Genomic DNA, 24,916 nt, shown 5'->3' on the forward strand with positions numbered 1-24,916 from the left:
TTCATCAGGTATACTTGGGCAGGAGGTTACATTTTCTGCTGGTGGTGGATTGTCAAATTTTGTGCTTTTAACTCGCACTCTTCTATATGCCTGTGTCCGATGTTCGTTATCTAGAATGACCGCAAGACATGTCAGGGTGCTTGATTCTAGGAGTTTAAAAGTGTATTCGCATTCTGGTCCCAGGCATGTTGATGTTTTGGTACGGCTCTGCGCAAGAAACCAGACTTATGATGAGGTTAGCCATAAATGTTTGTTTCTCCCTACTTACTTCAAATTTACAAGCTAATGTTACATTATATATGGTTTCTTCTCGGTTTATAATTGTAGTATCACTCGAGCTCTCCCATTCCTCCTGAGTAATGTTAAAGTTATTGATTGCCAAGAAGGTGTGCACAATATCTGCTATTTTTCCCTTGGTATCTGAATTATTGAGGCCCACCTCTCCTGTATATACTGATGGGTCTTCCCATTCCCAATTATAAGAATGGCTTATGACTTCTTGGGAGTTACATGCTGAGTGAGTGATGAGAATCCAAAGGAAAATTATACGTATCGCCGTAAGTATGGAGGTTGGTCCAATTTGTTCTATTTTCCATCTCCTACTTGTTGCTCAAGGAGGAGGAGGAGGAGCAGACACTTTCTTAACTTTTGAGTAACGAAGCCAGGGTATCTTTCCATTGACCTTTATGACAGTGTGGGTTGTGAGAAGTGTCTGGAAGGGTCCTTTCCACTTTTCTTCTAGAGGTTGACCTACAAAAGACTACATAAACCCAGTCTCCCGGTTAATATCATGTAGGGAGTAATCTAAACCTCTAACCCTGGTCTGCATTACTCGTTTGTTAATGGCCAATAATTGTTTTCCTAACTGTACAATATATTCCTTTACATATCCTTCCCCTATTTCATGTAAATTTTTCCCTGCATATGTCGTACCACATGGTCTTCCATAGATCATTTCAAAAGGACTTAGTTTCTTTTTTATTCTCAGCTTTACTTGTATCCTCAACAAGGCTAGTGGTAACAGCAGGTCCCATCACAAATTATTTTCCTGACAAATTTTAGCAAGTTTCAATTTAATCAGGTGATTCATTTTCTCTACCTGTCCACTGGCTTGTGGTTGATATGGAGTGTGCAGTTACCAATCAATTTGCAACAGTAGGCTAATTTTCTGCAAGATTTGTGCACAAGTGTGTCCCTCGATCTGATGAGATAGTTATTGGTACCCCAAACCTGGGGATAATTTCATTAAGTAGTGCTTTTATTACCTCTCAGGCTTTGTTGCTGCGGGTAGGAAAGGCTTCTGGCTAGCCAGAGAAAGTATCTGTTAAGACCAAGAGGTACTGATACCCCTCTTTTCTTGGCAATTCTGAAAAAACAATTTGCCATTGTTGTCCAGGACTATTGCCCTTGCCAATTGTTCACAGTCCAGTCTTAATTTTGGTCAGGGGATTGTTTCGAAGACATACTGTACACTGTTTGGTAACCTGTATTATCATGGTGTACAAATTTTGCCCCACTATTCGCTCCTTTAGACTATTATATAAGGTGTCAGCCCCTCAATGTGTTTTACTGTGTTCTTCCTGTATTATTTTCCACAAGGCTCTCTCCGATATTAATATTTGCCCTTCAGGGAGAATATACATTTAGTTTTTCAAGGTGGCATTCAGATTGCATGCTAATTTCTGGTCCTCTTTTGAATATAAAAATTTAGAACTCTGACTTACTAGGTTCCCGTTGGGTATAAGAGCTGACAATTTTGCCTCCCCTTCTTCTGTTGCTGCCCTTTTTGCTGTTATATCTGCAAGTTAGGTCCCTTTTTCTTGGTCCGTGTTACCCCTCTGGTGTCCTTGACAACGCATTACTGCTACTCGTGTGGGAAGTTTTATAGCTTCTAATAGTTGCAGGATTTCCATTGAATGCTTGATCTGTTTTCTATGGAACATTAATAGCCCATGCTCTTTCCATATAGCCCCGTGAGCATCTACTATCCCAAAAGTGTATTTTGAGTCAGTCCGTATATTAAAGTCTTTCCCTTTTGCTATCTCCAGCGCTCTGGTCATGTTACCGAAATCTCGGAATGAAGAACTTATCGACACCAATGTGATGTAGATAAGCAGACACTTCTTTATGAACGGCTGGGTGCATGAGCGAGTCCTCTCACGATCAACGCACGCCAGGTCTCAAAATCAGACACCATATATAAAACTTATTCATACATATTCATTAAGTATTCATGCATAACCATGATATTTCCCGTAAATCATGAACATATTCTCCTCCTATATCCGATTCTGCGCAGTAGAGCTTAGAAAGGTCTAGAAATGGGTCTGGGGTACGATTTGGGTAGGTGGTATATGAGTCGGTGGTCGCGATCTCCCCCTGCCGGAATTACCTTTTACTAAAGTTCACGATTTCTTGGCAGGCATCTACAAGCTGTTCCAGTTGACTCTCCCCAGTTCCCATTAATCTCATATTCTGACATTTCAATACACCTCTGCATACAGAAGACTGGTTAAATACAAAGAAACCTTTCAACCCTAAAGTTATTACCTATGTTTTAACAATAGTTCCAGCCCCTTCTTCTAGCCTTGATACAGGACGTACAGAAGATCTCATAACAACTTTTACTGTGTAGCTATAAGTTTCTTATAATTTTTTTTTTCTTATCCTTCTATATTTTAATTTTATTAAATGATTTTATAAAATCAATTAATCAATCAAATAAAGTCAATCAATCTTAACTTATTAACAAATCGATAACAGTCAGGGCAATAATTTCAGCTTTCTGTGCAGAGGTTCCAGCTGACAATGTCTGGGCTTTGATAACATCTCATGTCATTGTTATGGTATATCCTGCTTTTCAGTGTCCACTTCTAACAACACTGCTTCCATCTGTAAACCAATTTTCCACTCCTGGTATGGGTTCCTCCTTAAGATCCAGTCTACTCGAATAAGTTGCTTCAATCATTTCTAGACAATCATGGACCGTCAGTTCCCATGTTGCTGCGGTGTCACTGAGAAAAGAGGCTGGGTTGACAATATTAGTAGTAATGATGTTTATATCATCTTGTTCTACCAATACTGCCTGGTATTTGAGAAACTGAGATGGGGATAGCCAGTGTCCTTCTTTCTGCTCTAATACAGCAGAAACAGTGTGAGAGACTAGGACAGTTATCTTCTGTCCTAAGGTGAAATTATGAGCCTCCTGTATATTCAATATCATTGCTGCCACAGACTGTAAACATCCTGGCCATCCCTTGCTTACTTCATCCAGTTGTTTAGAAAAGTAGGCAACTGCCCTCTTATAAGGCTCAAGGTTCTGGGCCAGGACTCCCAGGGCTATCCCTTGTTTCTCATGTGAAAACAACAGAAAGGGTTTAGTAATATCGGTAAGTCCCAAAGCCAGTGCTTTTATTAGTTCCTTTTTCAGGGTTTTGAAGGCCCTCTCCACCTCTCCATTCCACTGTAACACCTTCGCCTTGCCTTTTAAGAGTTCATATAGGGGTTTCACTAAAAGTCCATAGTTATGTATCCAAAGATGGCACCAACCTGTCATTCTGAGGAACATCCGCAGTTCCTTATGTGTCTCAGGTGTGTGTGGGATGTCTTACATATTGTTTCTTTCCATTGCTGCCCCAACTTCCGCATTCCTCTCACAATTTCGTACCCAAGGTAGGTGACTTCTTGTTTTCTTACTTGGGCTTTCTGCAGAGAGACTTTATATCCCCTTAGCCCCAGAAAATTTAATAGGCTTACCATCCATTCTGTGCAAGCCTGTGCTGTGTTTGTAGCAATTAAAAGATCATCTACGTATTGAAGCAGGACACCATTTTCGTCCGGGGTAGTCCATTCTTCGAGTTCCTTTTCCCAGTTGATTACCAAACGGAGTGGGACTGTTTTTAAACCCCTGAGGTAACACGGTCCAGGTTAGGTGGGTCTTCCAACCTGACTCTGGATTTTCCCACTCAAAAGCAAATAACTTCTGACTCTCTGGCTCCAAGGACAAGCAGAAGAAGGCATTTTTCAAATCTATGACTGTAAACCAAACTAAATCCCCTTTTAACTTTGTTAGGAGGGTATAAGGGTTAGCCACAACTGGGTGTAGATCTTCTATTATTCAGTTAATTGCTCTCAAATCTTGTACTAATCTATAACCCTTAACATCAGCTTTCTGAATAGGTAAAATGGGGGTATTATATTCTGATTCACATTCTATCAACAAAACAAATTTTCGGAATGAGTCAACGATCAGTTTAATTCCTTTCCGATCGTCTGTCTTCAGGGGGTATTGTTTAATCCTTACTGGTTTAGTGTCTGATTTGAGTCTTATTTGTATAGGTCTCGCATATTTAGCCCTACCTGAGGTTCCACCAGCCCATACTCCTGGATACACTTGATTCCATAGATCTGGAGGAATTTTGTTTTCCTTCTTTGGCTGTATCAAAGATAAGCTTAATAATTCGATTAATTTTTCATCTTTTACTTTAAATCTCACTTCATTGTTTATAAATTTATTTTCTGCTCCCAACTTTTCTAACAAATCTCTCCCCAGTAATGATTTTGGTGCATTGGGCATATATAAAAATTTATGTGTTCCCATTAGTTTCCCAATCTTATATGATAGGGGTTGTAAATACGATACTTTATGTTGCTGGGCAGTTGCTCCTATTACATTTAAAGATTCATTATCAATTACTGCTAATTGCTGATTTAACACCGAATAAGTTGCCCCCATATCTATCAAAAATTTAACCTTTGTATCCTTTTTCCCCAGCTCCATTATAACAAGGGGACCTACTGGGGATTGATTCCCTGGTCTCCCCTAATCCATATTTAATTCTGATAGGAGAAGAGGAGATTGAGGTTTGCCCTTCCTTAGCTGGGGACACTCTTGCTTCCAGTGTCCCTCCTTCCTACAACAGGCACATTGATTATTTCCCAATCTAGCAGGTGGTTGACTAAAGGGTCCTCTCTGTCCTCCTCCCCTTCTCTGATCCACTCCTTGTGAACCATCTGTGTGCAGGGCCATGAGGGCAGCGTGGGTTATGGCCCTACCCAGCTTTCTCCAATCTACACTACACTGATTACAGTACACCCGCCAGGCCTCATCAAGGAGTTTCTCAATGTCTCTGGTCTTCTGCTTTAAGTTTCTGTAGCTTCCTCTGAATACTATTTGAAGACTGCCCAAGAAAAAGGGAAATTAACTGTAATTTTCCCTAGTCTCCAGAAGGGTCGATTGTGGTATATTTTCGCATAGCATCCCACTGTCTGTCATGAAATTCGGTGGGCATTTCAGTGCTGTTTTGCTTTACCGCATAGCGCACTTCCCAGTTTACAGACTTCGGGATAGCATTTTGTAGTCCAAATTCAATCCAAGTTTGATATCTCTTAATATTTTGATAATCTTGTGGGTCACTAGGATCCCACAGGGGTTTGTTGAGGGGAACATAGTAATCTATATTTCCCCTCAAGGTCTGTGCGTTTATTAAAGCCTGAACATGTGTTCTGGCAGCCTTGAGTACTAGTTCCTTTTCGGTTTCAGTAAGCTGATCCAACATCAAGTCAGTATCTTCCCAGTCAGGGTCCAAGGCCTTGGTATACAGGAGCGGGCTGGAAACTAGGACCATGCGCGGCAATCAGTTAGCTGAGGGGAATGTGCTCGAGCTTGTCTAGACAACAATTAACATGATGAGGCATGTTTGCAGAGCACAGGGGAGTGGGAGACGGATGGCGCCAAGGATGGCGCCAAGGAAAGATAACACCTTGCTGTTAATTGATGAAAGTGTCCTTTGTAGTTAACCACCAATCAGGGATTGCCTAGTATGTAATTCTTAGCTTAAAGAACCAATCTGTTTAAAGCACGCAGCTTCTGAAAACATATATAAACCCGCGATTGTGTACAATAAATGGACATTTGCTTGCATCAAGCTGCGTCCCGTCTCTTCATTCGCCGCATTGGTAAATGCCTTAAATTTCTTGGATACCCCTTCTGGGTCATCTCTATATGTTTTGGCTGTTAATTTCCAATTTTCAAGATCCCCCATAGAGAAATTTACTTTCAGCCTTATGTGCCCCCTGGGTCCAGTGGCTTCATAAAGAGGAGCTTGTATTACTTCCCGTTTTCTGGTGGAGGAGGAGATTGACCTAGCCCGTTTCCTAGCTTGAGTTCTCCCACTCAGTGGTGAGAATGATGGGGAGGGGGTTCCTGACATCCTGCCCCGATCTTGCCTTCTTCCCCTCTTAGCCCCCAAGGAGGTATGTTCCTCTTCCGAAGAGCTTCCTCCCTCCCCTGCCCCTTCCCTTATAGGGGAGACAAAATCCTCTAGTCTTTCTTCTGACTCCTCTTTATAAACACCTCTGTCCTATAGAACACAATGAACAATACCTTTTTAATTTCCTGATTCCCTGCTGCTTGTTATCTTTTTCCAAAGCTAAGACAGGGGGGGCTTGAGGTGCCACATTAACTCTGCACACTTTCTGCCACTCAGGAGTATTTCTCAGTGTAAAGTACATATCCGCATGCATTCTCTTGTCCCATTTTCTTTCTCTCTGGAGGAAAAGCATTAATTGTAAAATAGTATTATAATTCAAGGTCCCATTTAGGGGCCATTTCTCCCCATCCTCCAATTCATATAAAGGTCACCATTGATTACATTACTTAAGGTTTTCTTGCTGATACTTCTTACGGGCCCTCCCCCTAAGTCCTTCCATTGGCTTAAAATGCATCTTAATGGGCTTCATGCTGGGTTTTCAGTACTTTGTTGTGCCCTCATCCCCACAAACTACACACCTATAAAAACACCTCATGCGACACAATACAACAGAAATATAATGGTCGATAACAAGTTTCAATTGATGTCGTCCTGTGACACCACAAGCACAGCAGGCTGAGAGTATCTTCTACTCATTTCGAAAACATGCTTAAATTATGTCAGCAGTTACCACACTGTGCCACAAGTAACGTCTAACACTGTTTACAATCTGGGCACAAGATCACTCCATTCTGTTCTCAACCTGCATCAGGTGCTGTCTGCCTACTTTGACCTCCCATATAATAACAGTGTTTCTTGGTACAGCTATGTGCCTCACTGACCAAGCCCTGTTAATATGGGGGTTTCTACAGCTCTATTCTCTTGGTGTTTGCACTCATGGAGTCCTGTTCCCATTACCAACGGCAGTATTCAACTTTTGCCCTGGTCTAATGGGTTCCCCTTTAGACCCTTAATTAACAAACACATGGTGGCCCTGAGAGTGACCTCCAAATACAATATACTATCAAACTTAGTATGATGTCTATAATCACCCCAATACCAAATTCAATTCCTATTTGTATCCGCTTCGTCCCTTCACTGGCTGACCTCCCCGTGGAGGGGTGGAAACGCAGTTAGGAGGACTCCAATACACTCACAGCCGCTAGGCCAAGTTACTTTCACTTCATCTGTCTCTGGCCATTTCCCTCGCGGGAGAATGGAACCACAGATTGAGACTCCACACTCGTTTCACAGAGAACTCCGCATCTCAGACACTCTCCCTCACGTCTTTGTTGATATCACACTCACACCTTTTAAGGTTCTTCCCAATCTTGTAAGAGACAGATTACGAGGACAAGAGCAATACCAAAGACAGTCCCAACCCCAAAGGAAATACTGACCCTAGTTATCAAGAGTGATTCTAGCTTACAATCTATGATCCCCATACAAAGAGCAGATCAACAGTTCATCCCACTGACAGGGAGGCTACTCCTGTCCCAGTCTCCCAATAAAGGGAGCAAGCCTCCAGTCCCAGAATAACCTGAGTCCCATCAACAGAGTGGCTATTCCTGTCCCAATCTCCCAATAAAGGAAGCAAGCTCCTGTAAGGGATGAAAATAAGTTGACCCTGTAGAGAAACAAGGCTGAATTGGCAGAACTGTTAGTGTACAGATAAGCGGCCATATTTGGAAGTGAAACCTCAAGCATGTGAACAGCTTGTAATGAGCAACTGCTTTGCTACACACATAGACAAATTCCCAGGTGCTCTGCTGCACATAGGCACATTCCAGGGCAGAACTTGGGTAGATAAGTGATTGTATATAACCAGCACTTATGTATGCAATACACGATCTCACTTCTTCACTGACTTGGGGTCTGTGTCTTAATATGCCACAAGCCCCAATCTCCCAAGTACCGCTAGCAGGTCAGGAGCTACTTATCCCACGTACATGTTATGGCAAGTACAACCCCAAAGACTGGTTACCTTGACCCAATTCCTATTATTACTAAGGGGTGCTTTAAGTCGTGTACCTCTCTCAGGATCTTGTCTGTTCCCGTGATGATCCAGCAGAGACAGGGAGCCTCTCTGGAGAAATCTCCAGTGGGCGCCTCAAGGGTCCCCACTTCCAGAGGGTCTCACAGCCAAATAGAGAGTCTCCTGGCTGGCTCACCAACTTGATTCAAAGAAATCACCTCACAGTCCACAACTGTAAAGTAAAGCACACCTTTATTGGCACCGGGAGCACGTAGAGGTAGCACTTCCCCATACAGGTCTGATGATTTTCGAAATTACAGGACAATTATACCTTTTGGTTATCTGATAATAGTTATCACACGCGATGCATACTAACGGCAGAGGTTCCTATCTCTAGGGTCCATATAGGGTGGACCTCCAGGTGGACCTCTGGTACTTAGGTGGAGGTCCTCCCCTCACCCGGGCCCTGCTTGCCTCGTACGTGGCAGTAGCTAATCTCTTATTGTTTGTTTACTTTTATCTTATGAATACCATCCCTGCTTATAAGCTTATTTACAGAAGCAGAAGCATTGGCACCTAATATGTTTTCAAAATAGGCCCCTACTTGCAAAGTCATGCTAGCATGTTACGCCTATCTATCTCGCTCCGCTCACACTGTATTTCAACTGTCAGGCAATTATTACCAAACTAACAAGCAGTGTCCGAACTCCCATTTCAAAAGTCACATTGTCTTATGCATTATGTATTTGCAAAGTCCCAATATGGACATTCCCTCTCCGCTTACATGTAGGATCTCACATATAAATCCATGAACTTTAGTCCAGTTTTGCTGCATATTTGTGTGTATCTGTAGTATGAGACATTGATCAAAATGAGATTATATCTTTGCTTGGATGAGTACTCCCATAATATATTTCTGTGCAAGGCACAGGGAGCCCTACTCTTGTCTGAGTTAGTTGTACAAGTATTTAAAGCTGTTCATAATTAAATTCAATTGAAGTGATTTTTCATAATGAATTGTCTAATTGTAGAAGTTTGTAAACATAGTAAGATACTGGCCTAATATTTCTTGCTTTCCTTATTGTGTTATTGGCAAGGAAATTGAAAAATAAGTAAACATTAATGTTCCTGGTGACCCCTGGACTCCTGTGTCCTTTGTGCTTGCCTTACCTAGCAGCTCAACGTGGCAAAATTGCCCCATTGTAAACTTTTTATTTCAGCCCAAAACATTTTGCACATTGGCTTCCATGGAGCTTCTGCTCCTGTTTTCCCTCTAGAGTTCCTTTTATTATCTCTTTGCAATGAAACGTGTGTTTAGTTGGTTGTTTATTTACCTTGGGTGATATATCATGTGCAAGAGGGTCTGCCACTGTGTTAAATGACAGATACTTAATCTGTTCAGGCCACAGAAGACATGAGATTCCTCAACTGCAATTTCCAAGATGCACTGAGGGCATATAAAATTATTTCTGTTGGAAGATATTTACCATTTTGATTGAAAACTCATCTGTAGGAAGCATATACTTCTCACAGAATTTTTTGGTTTAATGGAGACATGATTTTCAATGTTTAAATAATTAATGAGGAATTTTTAAACCTTTTCTATTTAGCATAATGAACTATAGCCCTCTTAGAGCTCTATGCAGACCAAGAGAGGAGAAATGGATGTGAAGAGAAGGTGAGAAAATAAAATGCAGAAGATAATTGGGAAGGAAGAAGAAAATTTGATAGGCAAATCAGGAATAAATAAGTCTTGGGGAAGAGAGGGAATGGAGGGTTTGACTGTCTTGCCATATTAGAATGAATTGAAGTTTGTCTGTATATGAGTGATTAAAAGAACAGAACAAAAAGAAACAAAAATTAACCCTTCATTAATTTTAAAGTGATGTAATTTGAAGTGCAGGAATCCTTACGAAAAGTCTTTAAAATAATTTCTTTCATAAATAAATGTGCAATTTAAAATTGTAACCATAAATTATAAGAAAAATGCTTTGGAAATCTTAGCTTTCCACAAAATCTGCAGGCTTTTATTTTCATGGGCAACAACGCTTTCCTAGTGTTATTTTGTATTTGAAAATTAGATTTTAGAAACTGTCAAATTAATGCAACCATATTTTAATTGTATGCTGGAATTAAAAATAGTCCTGAACTTATCGTTGCTTAGGTTTTTCCACAGGATAGAGAAGCAAGTTGGTATGGAATATTAATAGTATTTTTCCAGGCTGCTCAGTCCTGAGAATTAGATTAGGTGGTGGCTGAGGGTGGCAGAGGCCCCTAGGTCACATGGGAGAGCTCAGTTGGCATTCTTTACAGAAAGCCAAGCGTTACACTTCATCTAAACAAAATACTTTATATTGGGGGAGAGGTACAAGTGGTGGTTTTTTTTCATTTAATATTAAAAATAATATCTGAGGCCCCTACAGGACTGTGTGTCATGTTTGCCATTGGCTTTCTTCTATTTTTATTCCAGTGCCTTTTATTTCCTTTCTGTTTCTCATATTGATCATTGTGAAATACATATCAGCAAAGATATTTCTGCCAGACTCCTGACCTTAGCATATCTAAATGAAGTGCCAAGAGTGAAAAGTATCTCTCTGCAAAGTAGGTAACAAGCTATCACTGAGAGTACAAGATTGTCATCTGTGTCCGTTTAAGGGAAAGAGAAAGAAACCATTTTCCATTCTTGTTTGCGTTAGGGTGTAGAGCATGAATGGATTAAAAAGCCCTCTGAGATAAGAATTTGCAGATGTTTCATATTTTTCTTGAGGGCTCTGTTCTGACCTGCAAATAAAAGAAATAAAGTATAATACAATGCCTTGAAAGACAGACAAATCTTTAAGCCCTGTGAGGACAAATCTTCTGATACATTGATTTGGAGGTTCACAACTAAGGAGAGGTTTGATAAGCCTGCAAATATTTTAGATGAGTTATGCCTACTTATGGCTAACATGGAATTTGAATCCTGAGTGAAGACATTGTCCTTGGACAATGGTCCAGTGAAACCTGAGCTCCCTCAAGTTCTACACATCTTTCAAAAACAGTTGTCTCTTGTTTGGCAGATGATCTGTGTTTAGCCAGTATTCAGACTCAAACAGATATGGACATGTTTATGACTTTAGACTTGCATGATGAATGTACTCTATTTATTGTGGCTATATCTCCAATCCTGGAAGTTATGTCTAGGGTAGTTTCTTCACTGGACTCAGTATAGAATAGTAACTCAGATTTTTTTGGCCTAGTGCCTGCATTTGTCAATGTCATGGTTTAACCCCAGCCAGCAACCAAGCACCACACAGCCGCTCACTCACTCCCCCCTCACCCAGAGAGATGGGGAGGCAAAGAGGGTCCCCCATGGAGAGTCGGCCAAGTCACGATATTAACACCAATATGGCTACATGCTGTGTTCCCTTTATTAAACAAACAGGTCATATTTATAACTTAAACTGACCACTCGCCCGACTTTACACACAGCTGATTGGATAGAAGTCTCTGGGCCACGTGGGGGTTCGTGTCGCTGATTGGTGAGAATGCTGCAGGCGCCTGATCAGAGTGTGCCAATGAGAGTGTGCTGATTTCACGGCTCCCAGGACTTGCTCTGCACCTGGCTTCTTGTTTGTGCATAGCTTGTTTTCTTTCTCACCCTGCTTGTTCCCAGGACTATTTAAAACTGCTCTGCAGCTTCAACTAACAAGCCTGGGTTGTCCAACCCAGACAATGGTAACATATGTCCTCAGTCCTTTAAAAATCCCTCCACATATCCCCCTTTATCTTTTTGGACAACCCATGTCTGTTTCACAATAGATGTTAAACCTTTCTTCAAACAAGAAAATAAACAGCTAAAAACTAAAAACATTACAACAATGGTTATAACAAAGCGTATTCCTTCCATCAATAACATCTTTAACCAACCTGTTATCCCCAATCCTCTCAACCATTCATCAAAGGGATTATCCTCGGCAAGAATATGCTTCATGTCTCCCTGCAGTTGTGACAACTTCTTGTGCATTGATATGGAATGATGGGAAAGGTTCATACAACACATCTCTTCAAAATCCTCACAACCGTGTCCATGTGCTAATAACAAAAAATCTATTGCAGCCCTATTTTGTAATGTAGCATGCCCAACACTATCTACATCAAGCAATAACGAACTTAAAATCTGCGATGTAAGATTAAATTGTTTCTCTCCCCAGCCCGCTAACCTTCGTATATTCTTAGCATTTAATGCAGCCATTGCCCCGTGATAAATATGGAGGCTAGGACATTTGCTGTTACGGAATGTAGATCGACTTGGTCATTACATGTTTCATCAAAGGTGCGCAGTGCCATCCGTGATCTATGAGATTGTGGAGTCATTTTTAATAAGTCTTTCATATGTGGAGCAAACAAAGTCAAACGCCCTAAATAACATGGCCCACCGACAGGATGCATATTTATTCCTGGCCACGCTCTGTCCCCACATATCAGAAAGACTCCCGGTGGCAACCGATAACCCCCTGATACATCTATATGGAAACCCCCGGTTTTCAATTCACGCCAAATAGGTGAACCGGTTAGATTTTGAAACCCTGTATAAAACCCCTGTTCACCTTGACATGTAAGCCATAACTGCCACGGGTCACCAAACCAAATTACTCCAGTGCCATTCATGGGTTGAAGTGGTGATGACATGTGGGTACAGTCTGCCATATCAGTTGCAGTAACATTACCATATTCAACAGGTACAACGCTAGCCAATAGGTCTAACTCCTGCAAAGGTAAATGATGTGGCTGATTTAAATTCTCAATAACCGTCTTCTGCCACGCTGCATTACGCATAGAATGCCAAACATATTGCCCATTTGGACTCATACATGTACCATTCTGATTGGAAGTCAGATCCACTGTTTTAACATTCCAAAAACCATCAAAATTTGTTTCATTCTCTTGCAGGGGAATACCAATTAAACAAGTTCTAAAGGGGTTGTCTGCTTGCTGCAAACTTAAACAAAAGTCTGTTACTCCCATGATATTTGCCCATGTCACCCATATGTTTGTCCTAGGTAAGATGTCAAAAATACTTTGGCCCATGGGTAAAAAATTCATCAAGACCGTAAACCAAGTCACCACTTAAACATGTTTAGTCCTACAATTTCCACCTTTTTTTTATTATTTTTTTTTTTTTTTTTCACATTCCCCGCTTCTCCCCGCCTTCTTCCTCAAATTCGACTGATGAGGTTTCAGGACGAGGAGGATACGACGTCGGACAGCGCTTTTGCCCGCCCTGACGTGACCTATGAGCTGTCACCACTCTCCGTTTTGGTCTTGCTCCACCCACAGCTCCAATTGGTGCAGCAGGACTCGCTGCCCCGCCTTCCTGGGGAGGCTCAGCTGCCTCTTCCGGGTTCGGGTCAGTTACCGCAGGCTCTCGAGGAGTAACTTCCGGTTTGTCCTCTGTCTTATCTAAAAGCTCCTGCACTGTTGAACACGCAGGGGCGGACATACCCTTCATAGGACGAGTATGCCCAACTCCGAAAAGTGTAGCCAAGAGAGAGGGCTTAGGTGAATCACCCTTCTGCTCTATTGGCTTTTCTACCACATCTCCTCCCAAGGCTTTTATAGCTGCTGCCGCTACTTTTTTTCTGCCTTCATAGTTTCCAGAGTGTTAACTATTGACCGCCACGTAGCTCCTAACGCTTTAGCTTCTTTGCCTTCTCTGCCTCCCTCGATCGTAGTGATGTAGTGTGAACTAACTTTGCGCTGCCAATAAAGGATACTTAGTCACTAAGAAATTCTGACTTCGTTCTTTAAATCAGTAGTATCCCAGAGGCAGTTTCCCACTTCTCTCCATTCCGCAATACTAAACAATAACGCGGGCTCGGGGATCTTATTCTTTTTTCGTGCTCAGCGAACTAAGGTCTCCACTTCTGTCTCTTTAACGTCCTCCCCTCTCAAGGAGGATGCTAGTTAACAGTTTAATTGCCGCGTCTAATTCCATCGCGGTCTTCTCAGAGCTCCCCCCTCTCACAGAAAGAATATCAGCGGAGAAGCCTCGCCACACTCGTTGCGGTCTTCCTTAGTGCCACCACCCCGCCCCCCCCCGAGAGGAATTTAGCGGAGAGTCCTGCCGCGATTTACTCTACGCGGTCTTACCACCGGCAGGGGTGCGATCTGCAGCTCTACACCGAACTCCAGACTCCGCTTTTCGCCTTCCAGGTTCCGCCCGCCTGCGACCTCCAGCTCCCTAATCGGGCAACGTCCCTTCGGATCAGATGCACGGAGACTTCCGCATTTAAGCGAACAGCATTTAAGCTAAACCGCATTTAAGTGAATAAATGGGTCCCTGTTCAGGCGCCAGACGAAGAGGGTCCCCCGTGGAGAGTCGGCCAAGTCACGACAATCACACCAATATGGCTACATGCCGTGCTCACTTTATTAAACAAAAAGGTCATATTTATAACTTAAACCGACCGCTCACCCGACTTTACACACAGGTGGTTGGATAAAAGTCTCTGGCCACGTGGGTGTCCGTGTCGCTGATTGGTGGGCATGCTGCAGGTGCCTGATCAGAGTGTGCCGATGAGAGTGTGCTGATTCCGCAGTTCCCAGGGCTTGCTCTGCACCTGGCTTCTTGTTTGTGCATAGCTTGTTTTCCTTCTCCCACCACTTGTTCCCATGGCAATTTAAAGCTGCTCTGCAGCTTCAACTAACAGGCCTGGGTTGTCCAATCCGGATAATGGTAACATATGTCCTCGGTCCTTTAAAAATCCCTCTACAGGGAGGAGAATCGGAAAGGAATGTAAAACTCAAGGGTTGAGATAAGAACAACTTAATAATGAAGATAAAGTAAAACCAAAAGAACAATAATAATAACAATAACAGTTATAATCAAAAGGAAGGAGAAGGGGAGAGGAATAAAATCCAAAGGAAAGGGAGAAAACTAGTGACGCACAATACAACTGCTCACCACCCACTGACTGATGCCCAGCCAGTCCCTGAGCAATGATCAGCAGGCCCCAGCCAACTGCCCCCCAGTTTATATACCAAGCATGACGTTCTATGGTATGCAATAATCCCTTTGGCTAGTTCGGGTCAGCTGTCCTGGCTGTGTCCCCTCCCAAATTCCTATGGCCCTCCAGCCCTCCCGCCAGCAAGCCTGAGAAACCAAAAAGTCCCCGACCCCACTGTTCCAACACAAAATCTAAACCAGTACTGCACTAGTCACCAAGAAGAAAATTAACTCTATCCCAGCCAAAACCAGAACAGTCAAGATTTCAGAAGCTAAAAGGTTCACCAACTATCCATAGATGACAGCTGTCAGCTCTTTGACTGTGTCAGCAGGTTTCAAGAAAATCATACTTGAATTGGAAATGCAGTGAACAGAAAACCTTATTGCCTCTTCTGATGCACTGTTTTGCAGTTTGGTAGTACTCATGCCTCTGTTGTTTCTTTTTTTGTTTCTTCATCAAATCATACAAACATTAGTGAATTCATTTGTGTTATCTACCTTTGGGTCTGTGGTCAGTAAAAAGTGCCTGGGTTATTCTCGTGTTAGGAAATAAATCTGTAAATGTGTATTTGGTACTGGCTTTAGAGAAGAAGAGTTTGAAAAGGCATCTTCAGATCTGCTCTCAGATCAGCAGCTGCTAAGTTGAGGAGTTTATATACACAGGCAACTGATTATTCAGTCTGTATCTTTAGGGCTGCTCACACTAATGCTCTCTGAAAGCACTACTCTTTTGGGTATACCTGTAGTTGCTTGTGAAAAATTTTGTGTCTGCCTGAAAGCACCTGTCCTCTCTCTTTGTATGAGCAAACCTTGATCCTTTCCCCTTATACATGTAAAATCAAAGTCAGTCTGCAAGACTGTACTAGCTCAGATAGAGATCTATGAACCGTGTCAAATATTTGTTATTGGACAGGTTTTACTGGACATTTGCATTTTTAATGTTTGTAATAGAGTGTGTACCTTGTGCTATGTAATGTTTACACCTGAATAAATATATAATTTTACCTAGCAAATAAGAAAAGAACACAGGAAGGAATTCCTGAGTCATCACACGTGACCCTATAATGTAATGACTTTTGCAATACAGCAAAACATTAGAGAAAATGGCCTCAAAATAACAAGAGACAGTTGAATTTAAATTAATATATTTCACTGAAAATGAGCATAAATGCCTTCCCTCTTAAGCTAAGAACAAGGCAACTTTTGATTTATGTTTATGTACAAAGCATAGGACTTTGGGCAATCTGCGTTTTGGTTGCCTCCTGTACAGAGAGAGTTCCTCTGCCTCCTCCATGCAGAAGAATTTATTCTTTTTAATGCTTGCTTCTTCTGTGGTGACAAGGAACAAAGTGTACTAGCCTCCCCCTCAGCTAGCCTCAGCCTCTCCCCTCTGCAGCAGGAAGGGAGGCATATGTGGGTAAGGGAAGAATGTATGCTCAGTGCCTAGGAGGCAGAGTGTCTCTTTGGGTTACAGGTGTGGGCTGGAGTCCCCATCTCTGCTGGAGGAAAGGGATACTGGAGGTCAAGAGGTGTCCACTGCTGCTTACCACCTGATCCCCCTTGAAACTAGCTCCTATTCCCCTACCTTTCCAAAAAACCTCACTTTTTTGTCATCCCCTTTCAACCCACTGGAGTTTCATTACAGCCACTCCAGGATGCATTCTTTGCCATTGCTGAGAAAGACTCTGTCTCTGTGCTGTTGAGAAACCATGAGTCAGCTTACTCAAGAGAAGGAGGAAGAGGTTAGGAAATCTCCTTTTATGCCTTTCCACACTTCCTGCTGTTTCTGTTATGGGCACACTGGTGTTACCGAAATCTCGGAATGAAGAACTTATCGACACCAATGTGATGTAGATAAGCAGACACTTCTTTATTGACGGCCGGGTGCGTGAGCGAGTCCTCTCACGATCAACGCACACCAGGTCCCAAAATCAGATTCCATATATAGAACTTATTCATACATATTCATTAATTATTCATGCATAATCATAACATTTCCTGTAAATTATTTACATACTCTCCTCCTATATCCGATTATGCGCAGTAAAGCTTAGAAAGGTCTAGAAATGGGTCTAGGGTACAATTTGGGTAGGTGGTATATGAGTCGGTGGTCGCGATCTCCCCCTGCCGGAATTACCTTTTATTAAAGTTCACGGTTTCTTGGCAGGCACCTACAAGCTGTTCCAGTCGACTCTCCCCAGTTCCCATTAATCTCATATTCTGACATTTCAATACACCTCTGCGTACAGAAGATTGGTTAAATACAATGGAACCTTTCAACCCTAGAGTTATTACAATAGTTCCAGGCCCTTCTTCTAGCCTTGGTACAAGACGTACAAAAGATTCCATAACAACTCTTACTGCGTAGCTGCAAGTTTCCTATAAAAATTTATTTTTTTTTCTTCTCCTTCTATATTTTAATTCTATTAAATGATTTTATAAAATCAATTAATCAATCAAATAAAATCAATCAATTTTAACTTATTAACAAATCGATAACATTTCCCCCCTTTGAAAGTGTTGAAAATCATTATTTCAATACTTTCACATTATTCATATATCTTTTGTTTCAACATATTTGGGTAATGGATCATGTCTTGGTGACATAGTTGGTACTTCTCTCATAATCATACGACTCACTGCAATTCTATTGGTAAACTGTTTCTTCAGACATGCATATACTAGCATGCTCATCAAAAAGACAACTAGTAACAGATACAAAGTCTTAATTATAGATTGTATCCAAGAGCTCAAATTCCATCCCAGTTTGTTAAAAATTTTCCCAAGCAAATCTTCTGACATATCCTTTTGAATTGTTTCAGTTTCTTTTTCAATTTTTCCCAGTAGGTCTAGATCATGTTCCACATCCTGAGTGACATTTGGAATGTGGATGCAACAGTGGTCCAATTTATCCTTGAGATATCCACATACTCCATGTTCTTTAAGTAGGAGCATATCTAGTGCCATTCTATTTGTAAAGTCATTCTGGAGGTCGCCTGTAATTATATATTCAATTCCTTAAACCCCTTTTTGTTAACGTTTGCTAATTTTTCCACTTGACCAGTTAACTGATAGAGCCATGCTCTGTTTCTATATGAAGCTATAGGATTTAAAAGTGATTCAAGTGCCCAACCAGTTTTCACTCCTGTAAATGGTTCATTCCAAATATCATCATTTATCCCAGATCTCTTTATTCGTTTCAATTCTAAGTTCTCTAAGGATCCTTTAAATGGTGATTTCTTTCAAAATGGACACAATGTTGGCATGCCTAAAATAATTTGTTTCACCTTACCATCTAATGGTAAATGTGTGGTCCAGGTTCCATCACTTAATGCCCAAACTAAATGTCCTGGACTTCAAATAGTAGTTTTGCTATAACTAAACAAAGTTCCTTTCCTAACTGTAAAAGTGCTGGTTAAATTGAGAGTGTTCTTAAGACCTCGACAAAATAACCATATTTTAAAACAGTGGCCTATGGAGGAATTCTTTAGATTACTAAGTCTGCATTACTGCAATCATACACTTTTTCACATTTCCACCATGGCACTATTTTATTTTCCTTCTCTCCCGATGAAGTTGACCTATCATTGACCCAGGGTAATACTGAAAAAACTTTCCCATCCCAGGTAAAACACCAAGAAGTTCTTGCCATATACTGAAAATGAGAAAATATGGACATAGACCATATAGAGTCCCATTGTTCTACTAATTGGGTACCTTGGCCAGTTTTATTACACTTCCATTTCATGATACTTCTGCTCACATTGGTTTTAAGTTGTTCATCATAAGAACACCATCCTAACTGGAGATTTGGACCCCCAGGAAGAAGAACTCAAGCTATGGAATTAGGTCGGGATCCTGTTATAAAATCATAATTCAATAGTTTGGGGGTTTTTTTTTGGTTGTTTTTTTTTTTTTTTTTTCAATCTGTTTCTTTACCTGGCGACTTCCACTGTTTTCTAATAACCTTTACTTGTTCATACCATTGAGTTACTGGCCTTTGTTCACAATAGGTGGTTTCATTTTTATGTTCCAGATTAGTCAGATTCATAGTTAAAATTCCCCATGGAATAGATTCACCTACTGCCCTCGGTACTGGCAAACAAGCAGTGATCTGCATGACGTTTTGTAAATTGGCAAATTCTTTAATCAATCCTACCATCAAATTTTCCTCAGCCATTTGTTTGGGAATGTCAATCACTTGTTCTGTTTCTATTTGTCTTTTGTTCCTGTCCACCAAGTCAGCCCATGATCCCACCAACACTATCAACCAAAAAAAAAATCCAAAAACCAATCATAACCTGATATGCAAAATTAGACATGTTTCAAAGTCAATTTTTTAAGTCTCTGGGTCACGATTCACAATCTTCCAGGGAGTAGATGCTTTCTTCACGGTGCTTTCTTCACTAGAGTATAATGTATCCAAGCATCCGATTCTGCAATTTTGATAGCTGTAAAACTGGTTAGCAGTATCTGGAAGGGTCCTCTCCAGTGCTCCTGCAAAGGTTCGGAGGTCCAAGTCTTCACATAGACATAGTCTCCTGGTTGGAAATCATGCACTGAATTTTCCAGGGGTAAAGGTCTATTCCAAATTACTACACTCCAAATCACAGCCAAAGTTTTCCTTAAAAAAAGCAAATAGTTATACACATCTTGTTTTCCTTTTACATGTATGTTTAGATTTGGTTCTAGAGATTCATATGGTTTTCCATATAATGATTCATAAGGACTGACTGAGGTTCCACTCTTTGGTTGTACCCTGATTCATAATAATGCCAATGAAAGTGCCTGAGGCCACTTTAGACTGGTTTCTTGACAAATTTTACTTATTTGTCATTTCAAAGTTTGATTCATCCTCTCCACTTTTCCACTAAATTGTGGTCTCCAAGACGCATGCAAATCCCAATTAATACCCAATACTTTGCTAACACTTTGGACTACTTCAGCAACAAAGTGTGGACCTCTGTCAGAGGATTTCCAATAGGAACTCCAAATCTCGGAATTATTTCATGTAATAACCACTTCACAACCTCTTTTTGCTTGTGTGGTGCGACAGGGAAGGGCTTCTGGCCATCCTGTAAAAGTATCAACCCTTACCAGGATGTACCGGTACCCATTTTGTCTAGGCAGCTCTGAAAAATCTACTTGCCAATAATCTCCAGGTTCTGTACCAGACTTCAGCCTACCCATTTGAACCTTTTTCTTAATCACTGGATTATTTTTCAAACATACTTCACACTTTGCAGTTACCATTTTAGCTATTCCTAACATCTTAACTGGTATTACTTGCTTTCGTAAAAATGTTACTAAGGCTTCTGCCCCCCAATGACATTCTTGGTGTCTCATTTGAATTATCTCTCTCATCAAAAGCGGTGGAATTACTACTTGCCCATTAGGAGTTATCCACCATCCAGCTAAGTTTTTCTTAGCATTTAATAACTGACCCAATTTGTCATCTTCCTCTGAATATCTCGGTTTTTCCCTAGGAAGGGTTACTGTTTTAGAAGGAATTATTGCCATTTGCAATGCTTGTTTCTTTGCTACCTTTTTTTTTTTTTTATTTTGATGTGCTATCAGCTAAATTATTCCCAGGTATTATTTTTGTATTCCCAATCTGGTGTGCCTTTACAGTGCATGATTGCTACTTGATCTGGCTTTTGAACTGCTTGCAATAATCGTAAAATTTCTGTTTGATGCTTAGTGTTTGATCCTTGAGAGGACAATAACCCCCTCTCTTTCCACAAAGCTCCATGGACATGCACTACCCCAAAGGCATATTTCAAATCAGTCCAGATATTTACTCTCTTGTCTTTGCTTATTTCTAAGGCTCGAATTAAAGCGATGAGTTCTGCCTTTTGGGCTGATGTGGTACTCGCCAATGCTCCTGCTTCTATAACTGTAGTCTCTGTTGTTACCGCATATCCGGTGTATCGGACTCCTTGTTCCATAAAGCTGCTTCCATCAGTATACAATTCCCAGTCTGGTCGCTCCAATGGCACATCCTTCAGATCTTCACGACTGGAATAAACATACTCGATGGTAGCCAAGCAATCATGTTCCAGTCGTCCTTCTTCCTGTATGGAACTTAAAAATACTGCAGGATCTACCAGGTTAGTTGTCTTTAGAATCACATCATCTTGTTCAGTCAATACCACCTGCTATTTCATCATTCGGCTGGGGGACAGCCAATGTCACCCCTTCTGTTCTAGGACAGTTATCACCATGTGTGGAACATAGACTGTTATTGTTCTTCCCAAAGTCAATTTCTGAGCTTCTTGTATGAGCATCACTGTTGCGGCCCCTGCTCGAAGGCAGTTTGGCCACCCTTTACTCACTGTGTCCAGTTGTTTAGAGAAATATCCGACTGGTCGTTTCCAGCTTCCTATCCTCTGGGTTAACACGCCCAGTGCAAGGTGTTGTCTTTCATGTACAAACAGCTGGAAATCTTTGGTTAGATCCGGCAGTCCCAAGGCAGGTGCAGACATTAGGGCACGTTTCAACTCTACAAAAGCCTTTTGTTGTTGTGGGCCCCATACAAAGGGAGAGTTCTTTTGGGCCTCGTACAGCGGTTTAGCTATTAGCCCATAGTTCATGATCCAAAGGTGACACCACCCAGTCATTCCCAAAAATGCTCTGAGTTCATGAACATTTCTCGGCTCAGGTATACCACAAATAGCTTCTTTGCGATTTTTTCCTAATTGTCGTTGTCCTTTTAAAATCTCAAAGCCGAGATATATCACAGTCTGGCAGGCTATTTGGGCTTTCTTCCTGGATACCTTATACCCATTTAGTCCCAGGAAATTCAAAAGGTCAATAGTCACCTGTATACAAATAAATCTTTCTTCTATAGCAATCAATATATCATCCACATATTGTAAAAATAAATGTCCAGGTCTTGGTTTGTCCTGTTTCCAGATTTCAAATTCCTTTGCTAAATGATTTCCAAAAATAGTTGGACTGTTTTTAAATCCTTGGGGCAATCTAGTCCATGTCAGCTGCATCTTTTGCCTGGTTTGAGGATTTTCCCATTCAAAAGCAAACAGTTTTATGGTTTCCTTTTCCAAAGGTATACAAAAGAAAGCATCTTTTAAATCAAGCACTGTAAACCACTGATAATTCTCCCTCAATGCTGTTAACAATATATAAGGGTTTGCTACTACAGGATAAATATCCTTAACTATTTGATTTACTGCTCTCAAGTCTTGTACCAGTCTATATTCACCCGAAGGTTTTCTGACTGGTAAAATAGGAGTATTATACTCAGATTCACATTCTTCCAAAATTTTATACTCCAAAAATTTATCAATCAATTTCTTCAATTCCTGTCTCACTTCTGGTTTGACTGAATATTGTTTAATTCTCACTGTTCCTGCGCCTTCCTTCAAATCTATTTTAACAGGTTCTGCTAGTTTCAATTTACCAGGAATATTTGTTTCCCATACAGTAGGGATCACTGCCAAATCCACCTCCGGTGGAATTTCTTGTTCCTTTACCTTTTCTTGTATCATCAGGATTTCTCCCGTTTTTGACTCAGGTTTTTTCAAGAAAAGTTCTCCTTCGTCAAAAACAATCTGTGCATTTAATTTGGATAACAAATCTCTTCCTAAGAAGGGTATCGGACATTCTGGTACATACAAAAAATCATGTGTAATTATCTTATTTCCAAATTTCAAATCCAGGGGTTTCAGGAATGGCCTATTTTTGTTCCAGTTTTTCCTTTACAGGTATTTAATAAAAAAATGTTGCTCCTGTATCCACTCCCAACCTCACAATTTAAACAACATTTTTTTTCCACTTTCTTATTATCGGAAGTTGTAGCCATTACCAAATTATCTCTAATAGTTAGCTTACATTCATCCTGCCAATCCTTTCTTTGTCTTAAGTAAAAAAAACAAATCCACATCTGGCATTTTATTCCATTTCCCTTCTCTTTTACAATACAGCATTAACTGCAAAATAGTGTTATAATTCAGTGTCCCATTCATGGGCCACTTTTCCTGATCATCCAATATATACAAAGGCCACCAATTATTACAATACTCAAATTATTACAATACTCAATCATCTGGCTCTTTTGCAGATCATCCTGTAAATTTCCCCAATGTGCCAATAAACATCCCAACAAAGAATTTTTCGGGATTTTGTCATTTACAGCAAGATTACCCATGCCTTTACTTTTAAACAACCGAGTTAACTTAGTTGCCATGGTGCAATTACTCACAGTACAATACACAATTATTCAACTCTGTCACTCCGATCCGCAGATCCACACTCCACACTCGCTTTCGTTCTCAATTATACGTCTCACCCTTACAGCCACACTCACACTTTCCCACAGTTACTTTAAACAAACATATAACACAATATTATACCTCTTAATTTTCTTCTTAATAACACAAACTCACAAAACAACAAAGAACACCAAAAACTTCTTCTAACTTCGTGTTAGAGGCACTACCTTAGAGAACACTATAGCATATAGTTTCTCTTGTCTACACTTTTGTCCAACCCTGCAATAGCTTTCGCTTATGTCTTACGGGCAGACGCCTAGGCTTCCACTTCCACAAGGATCCTTTTAGTCCAACCCTGCAATAGCTTTCACTTATGTCTTACGGGCAGACTCCTAGTCCTACCCTGCGCAGCTCTTTCACCGCGTCTGACAGGTAGACTTACTCAGTGGGACTCCAACCCACTGGTGGGACTCTATCCCACTCTTTCCCATACAATTATTATAGTGCACTTACTTACTACAATTAAAAAAAGAAGTGTCTTACCCAAAAATCCAGGGAACGTCGCGAAGAGCCTTACGGATCGGGGATCGATGGGTGTCCCCGAGAAATCCTCGGTGCCGGCCGGAACCGATCAGGTCCCCGACTCCTCCGGTCTCCTTCAGCGAGGTCCCATCTGGGTCGCCAAAACTGTTACCGAAATCTCGGAATGAAGAACTTATCGACACCAATGTGATGTAGATAAGCAGACACTTCTTTATTAATGGCCGGGTGCGTGAGCGAGTCCTCTCACGATCAACGCACACCAGGTCCCAAAATCAGATTCCATATATAGAACTTATTCATACATATTCATTAATTATTCATGCATAATCATAACATTTCCTGTAAATTATTTACATACTCTCCTCCTATATCCGATTATGCGCAGTAAAGCTTAGAAAGGTCTAGAAATGGGTCTAGGGTACGATTTGGGTAGGTGGTATATGAGTCGGTGGTCGCGATCTCCCCCTGCCGGAATTACCTTTTATTAAAGTTCACGGTTTCTTGGCAGGCACCTACAAGCTGTTCCAGTCGACTCTCCCCAGTTCCCATTAATCTCATATTCTGACATTTCAATACACCTCTGCGTACAGAAGATTGGTTAAATACAATGGAACCTTTCAACCCTAGAGTTATTACAATAGTTCCAGGCCCTTCTTCTAGCCTTGGTACAAGACGTACAAAAGATTCCATAACAACTCTTACTGCGTAGCTGCAAGTTTCCTATAAAAATTTATTTTTTTTTCTTCTCCTTCTATATTTTAATTCTATTAAATGATTTTATAAAATCAATTAATCAATCAAATAAAATCAATCAATTTTAACTTATTAACAAATCGATAACACTGGTACCAGAAGCTGTGGGCAGTTTTCTGCCCAACTTCTGAGTGTATGAAAATTGTTCCCTCCCTATGAGGATGCTTGTTGCAGA

General features: G+C 40.9%; 1 protein-coding gene and 1 long non-coding RNA gene across 2 annotated transcripts in view; one reads left to right on the plus strand and one right to left on the minus strand.

The window, feature by feature from the left end:
- Positions 1-24,916, plus strand: part of LOC130141940 (protein mono-ADP-ribosyltransferase PARP8-like) — a 160,127-nt gene that overhangs the window by 31,139 nt on the left and 104,072 nt on the right. The gene's annotated exons all lie outside the window — the stretch shown is intronic.
- Positions 19,356-24,830, minus strand: LOC130141953 (uncharacterized). Its single transcript, XR_008819229.1, has 2 exons — positions 23,989-24,830; positions 19,356-19,838 (listed from the first exon to the last, which is right to left on the minus strand). It is a non-coding gene; the product is annotated as an uncharacterized LOC130141953 (long non-coding RNA).

This window comes from Falco biarmicus, chromosome W, assembly GCF_023638135.1.
Source record: "Falco biarmicus isolate bFalBia1 chromosome W, bFalBia1.pri, whole genome shotgun sequence".
In the NCBI taxonomy this organism is placed as follows: domain Eukaryota; kingdom Metazoa; phylum Chordata; class Aves; order Falconiformes; family Falconidae; genus Falco; species Falco biarmicus.